Here is a 6,000-nt window from a genome sequence, read left to right as displayed (position 1 = left end):
AGGAGAAGCCCATGCACGGCAACTAGAGAGTAGCCCCAGCTCACCATAACAGAAAAGCCTGCACATAGCAACAAAGACCCAGCACAACCAGAAATAAAAAATACAAAGACTAGGGAACATCAGACAAACTCAAGTTGAAGGACATTTTACACCATGTCTGACCTTCCCCTTTCAAAAATGTAGATGCCAACGAATTCAAATAAATTCTAGCAATTGTTCTGGATTAAAGGAGATTAAAGAGACATGTCAGCTGAATGTAATTGTAGATGTTCTTTTGCTGCAGATGAAATTATTAGGACAACTGTCGACAGAGACGTGAGCTCTGTAAATTTAATAATAGTATATAAATGTTAATTTCATTATTTTGATAATTGGGCTATGGCTGTGTGAGGCAATGCCCTTGTTTCTAGCAAATTTTGAAGACTTAGAGATAAAGAGATCCCATATGTACAGTTCTATTTTCTCTTAAGTGCTTCTGAAAAATTTCACCAAGAGACACAGGCACACACATACACTTACAAACAGAAGAAGGAAAAGTGGATTAAAAAAAAGTAAAGATGGTAAAGTGTTAAAACTGGGGAGATCCAATAGAAGATATACATAGGAACTATTTGTTCTTTTAACTTTTCTCTAAATCTGAAATGAGGTTAAAATCAAAAGTTAAAAAGTATCCCCTTCACATTATGCCCACTAGTACAGGGCAGAAAGACAAGAAGAAAACCCTTTGTGAGATACTGTCAGAAAACAGTTAGACTCTCTCGTAGCTCAGATGGTAAAGAATCTACCTGCAATGCAGGAGACTAGGGTTCAATCTCAGTGGGGAAGATCCCCTAGAGAAGGGAATGGAATGGCAACCCACTCCAGTATTCTTGCCTGGAGAATTCCATGGACAGAGGAGCCTGTTAGGCTACAGTCCAAGGGGTTGCAAACAGACAGACACAACTGAGCACTAACACTTTCACTTTTCAAAGAACACTGCAGCTGGGGTCACCACTCACAGATTTTGGAGCCCACAGTCACACTCTCCTAGAAACCTCAGCCTGAGGAACTTAGTCTAAAATGGTCCCCGATGAACAGTACCCTAGGTCCCAAGCAGAAGCAAACACATCTGCTCTGGAAGGTGCTTTCATCCCAGGATCTTCTCCTCAATGTCAAGAAGGGAGACGGTTTTGCAGTCTCCAGAAGGGAGAAGGTCTGTAGTTTTTCTTTCTTTTAACACTCTTTCCAGGTTTTCCTGTACACGTTGCTCCTCCCAACCTCCCAGTCTTATTTAGCATCATGCCAGCCTTTCACTCTCAAAGCCCCAACACGTTTGCCTTTAGGAGTCCTAAAAATGCTAGAATTCTCCCCCCAGCCATGCCTGTGGAAGGCCTGCCTTGTCTGATGAGATCCTCCTTCCTGCTTTAGTCATCCTGTGGTGACTCCTGTCCTCATCTCTCAGATGAATCCTCCCTGCTCACCAACTGCAGTTCACTAGTCCATGGCTTTAAAACCCTTTCTGTTTTTCTCCATTGAACAAATCATAGTTATGTTTTTGCATTTGCTTATGGAATTAATTGAGCTGTTCCTCTTACTGAATCATAAATCACACAAGTTCAGATAACACGTTACTCACCTTTGTATCCCCAGTGCTGTGTTATCAAAGAATATGGAAAACTGAAAGAAGATTGAAAACAAATATCATTATATGTAACAGAAATGAGAAATCTACAAGTTAACCTCACATTGACTGTAGATGCACCAAGGTAAAAAAGGAGTAGTATGAAGTTATGAGACGACCCAGAGGGATGGTACTGGGAGGGAGGAGGGAGGCGGGTTCAGGATGGGGAACACGTGTATACCTGTGGCGGATTCATGTTGATGTATGGCAAAACCAATACAATATTGTAAAGTAATTAACCTCCAATTAAAATAAATAAATTTATATTAAAAAAAAGAGCCATTGGATAGTTTAAAAAAAAAAAAAAAAAAAAAAACTACCACAATATTGTAAAGTAATTATCCTCCAATTAAAATAAATACATTAAAATTAATCTGAAAAAATCCAACATGGCCCATTATGAATTAATATCCATCTGATGAGTGCAAAAAATATTTAATATTAGTAAGTCAGATAACGTATTTATGTCAATAGATCAATGCATAAAATAATGATAAGTTTCAAACCAAGTTTCATTTAACAAAATTTAGGTCATTGATGGGGAGGGAACAGAGCAAAACGTCAGTCACCTAAGAACAGAAGAGTACTGCCCACAGATGATAAAGTACAACTATGTTAACTGAGTGTGAAAGAAAGTGAAAATGTTAGTCACTCAGTCATGTCTAACTGTTTGAGAACCCATGGACCATAGCCCACCAAGCTCCTCTATCCTTGGAATTCTCCAGGCAGGATTACTGGAGTGGGTTGCCGTCCCTTCTCCAGAGGATCTTCCTGACCCAGGAATCGAAACTGGGTCTCCTGTATTGCAGGCAGATTCTTTACTGTTTGAGCCACCACGGAAGTTTGAGAGTCATCATTAAAACTTAAAAAAAAAACAAAACCAACCAATAAAATGCAGGAAGGGGAAATTGTGCCAACTGTTATAACTATTTAACATTGTTTCTATTAATTCAGAAGAAACACCATAAAAAAGTAAACAAATATAATATTAGGAAATCAAAACAAAATTGGTCACTATCAGTTGCCGATATGATTGCCTACTTGAGACACCAAAGAAGGTCAATTTAAATAGAATTTGAACGAATCAGTGTCATCAGCTTTCTTGGATTTGCAAATAATCATTACAAAAGATAAGAGGAAAAGGGTGACTGTTCATAATTGCAGTGACATATAGGCACACCTGGCACAGAAAGGGGGTTTGATGCATGTTTGTTAAACCAAAGAGTGTATGCTGCTGCTGCTGTTTAGTCGCTCAGTCATGTCCGACTCTTTGTGACCCCTTGGGCAGTAACCTACCAGACTTCTCTGCCCATGGGATTTCCCAGGCAAGAATACCGGAGTGGGTTACCATTCCCTTCTCCAGGGGATCTTCCCCACCCAGGGATTGAATGCAGGTCTCCTGTGTCTCCGGCATTGGGATTCTTTACCACTGAGCTATGTGGGAAGCCCTAAAGAGTGGACACAACCTAGTAGAAAGCAAGTGACCGTGGGGGTGAGGTAGAGAAGCAGATATTTGCTGAAGCAGAGATTCTTCAATGAGAGCCTGCATCAGAATTACCTGGAGGGCTTGTTAAAATGGACTGTTGGGTCCCTTCCCATGAGTTCCTGTCGTTATGATTGAGCAGGGTCTGAGAATCTGCATTTCTGTCATATTCCTGGGGATATTCTTCTCCTCCAGGAGCCCCACTCTCAGAGCTACTGTGAGTGAAAGTCACAGCTCCATGGACTATACGGTCATGGAATTCTCCAGGCCAGAATTCTGGAGTGGGTAGCCTTTCCCTTCTCCAGGGGATCTTTGTAACCCCAGGATCGAACTCAGGAATCGAACACAGGGATCAAACCCGGGTCTCCCTCATTTAGGTGGATTCTTTACCAGCTAAGCCACAAGGGCTTCCCTGGTGGCTCAGAGGGCAAAGCGTCCGCCTGCAATGCAGGAGACCTGGGTTCGATCCCTGGGTCAGGAAGATCCCCTGGAGAAGGAAATGGCAACCCACTCCAGGAAAATTCCATGGATGGAGGAGCCAGGTGGGCTACAGTCCATGGGGTTGCAGAGTCGGATGGGACTGAGCGACTTCACTTCACTTTAAGCCACAAGGGAAGCCCAAGAATACTGGAATAGGTAGCCTATCCCTTCTCCAGCAGATCTTCCCTACCCAAGGATCAAACCAGGGTCTTCTGCATTGCAGGCAGATTCTTTACCAACTGAGCTATCAGGGAAGCCTGAGAGCTACTGTAGTAGAGAAGAATAAGAAAGGTATTAGCAGGTGGATTGAAAACACTTATTAAATCTGAGAGAGTGACAATTCTTGATACTGAGAAAGTCACTAGTTTCTAGAGGGGCTGAGGCAGACAGAAAACAATTGTAATGGAATAAAAAAAGACATAAATAGCCAGGAAAATAAATTCTAGAAATTTAACAGGAAACCATTTTGGGTTATTATCTATTTTGTTACCTCCTTCTGGGAACCACCACTGTTTTGATTCTCCTTTTTATACACAGCACTCATTCATACAGCATGATCCCCTTGGCTGGGATTGCTCAACAAAATGCTTGTGCAGCCTCTTCACCTCTGTCTCTTGGATGCTGAAGACAGATTCTCCCAGGGAGATGGAACCTGTCACAAAGCCATGACTGTGGGAGTTACCCATGTGGTCTCCTCCTGGTCAGGCATCACTGAACTAGGGTGAGGCTGCTAGGGAGGTATTTACAGTTTCTCCAGCCCCAGGGGGAAGAGTTCTCACCGCTCATCATTAAAGAAATTGTTCCTCTGGTGCTCTGCTCTTTAAGTTATTCAGCTCCCTGTGGGTGGAGAGGAAATGGCAGAACAGAATGGTGTGTGCTACAGGAAGGCAGCTTTGGGGCTAGATGGATCTCTCTCCCATTACCACCCTCTTCCTTCCTGGAAAAGCTTTCATAATTTTTAATTTGGCTTCGAGGTAAAGAAGTTCCCCCTCAGGAATGTGTCTCTGATGTAAAGACTCATCTCCCTGTAGACACACCACTTAGGGTCACAAAGTAATACAGAAGATAAGAGACATATCTGTCTCAGTGAATTCCTCATGACATTGGGTATTTGTTATGTAGACAAGAGTCATGTTTCAAGAGAGGGTCATCAACTGTGTTAAATGATGCTATGAGGTCAAGGAACAAAGGCTGAATGATAGCCTGTAGATTTAGTGACATGGAAACAGTGGAAAGAGCAATTTTGGTAGAGTGCTGGGGAGGGGTCTATTTGCAGATCTTGGGAGTGATGTGGCAATGAGGAATTTGACCCTGTGAGTTTAAAACATTCTGCCAAGAATTTTGGTGGTGAAGGGAAAGAAAGAGACAATTGTTTCATATGGTGCTTTTTCTTTTTCCATTTCAGACTTGAGAAAGTATTTAGATGGCAAAAGAAATGCTTCACTTGGCTGTAACAAATAAAATTGATACTGTGTCATTTAATAAAAATGATATCTGATATATTTCTAAATGAATGAATCATTTATATTATAAATTATTCTTAGTTTTAAGTAATCAGTCATCTTTAATTAGCTGATAATAAAACTAGAACAATGAAATTAAAGATGTGGTGTTATCACAAGTTTCCTGGGTTAAAGTAACCTCCCATCACCAAGAATAACATCATTGAATTATCAGTTTTCTACTATGTATTGGGTTTTAAGATCTTTATTCTGTAAGATTTTAATTGAAAAACCCGAATGAACGTATTGGCCAACCCAATATATATCACTTGACAAAGATATGTAAACTCAATGGTATAACCCAAGAGCCACTGGAACTATAATTACAAGATGTCAATATTCAGAATGGGAGAAAATAATAGCAAATGAAGCAACTGACAAAGAACTAACCCCAAAAATATACAAGCAACTCCTGCAGCTCAGTTCAAGAAAAATAAATGACCCAATCAAAAAAATGGGCCAAAGGACTAAACAGACATTTCTCCAAAGAAGACATACGGATGGCTAACAAACACATGAAAAGATGCTCAACATCACTCATTATCAGAGAAATGCAAAACAAAACCACAGTGAGGTACCATTTCATGCCAGTCTGAATGGCTGAGATCCAAGTCTACAAGCAATAAATGCTGGAGAGGGTGGGGAGAAAAGGGAACCCTCTTACACTGTTGGTGGGAATGCAAACTAGTACAGCCACTATGGAGAACAGTGTGGAGATTCCTTAAAAAACTGGAAATAGAACTGCATTATGACCCAGCAATCCCACTGCTGGGCATACACACCAAGGAAACCAGAATTGAAAGAGACATGTGTACACCAATGTTCATCGCAGCACTGTTTATAATAGCCAGGACATGGAAGCAACCTAGATATCC

The sequence above is a fragment of the Oryx dammah genome, unplaced genomic scaffold, assembly GCF_014754425.2.
Source record: "Oryx dammah isolate SB20612 unplaced genomic scaffold, SCBI_Odam_1.1 HiC_scaffold_5, whole genome shotgun sequence".
Classification (NCBI taxonomy): Eukaryota; Metazoa; Chordata; class Mammalia; order Artiodactyla; family Bovidae; genus Oryx; species Oryx dammah.
The sequence above is the reverse complement of the archived record's forward strand: the minus strand, read 5'-3'. Positions refer to the sequence as shown.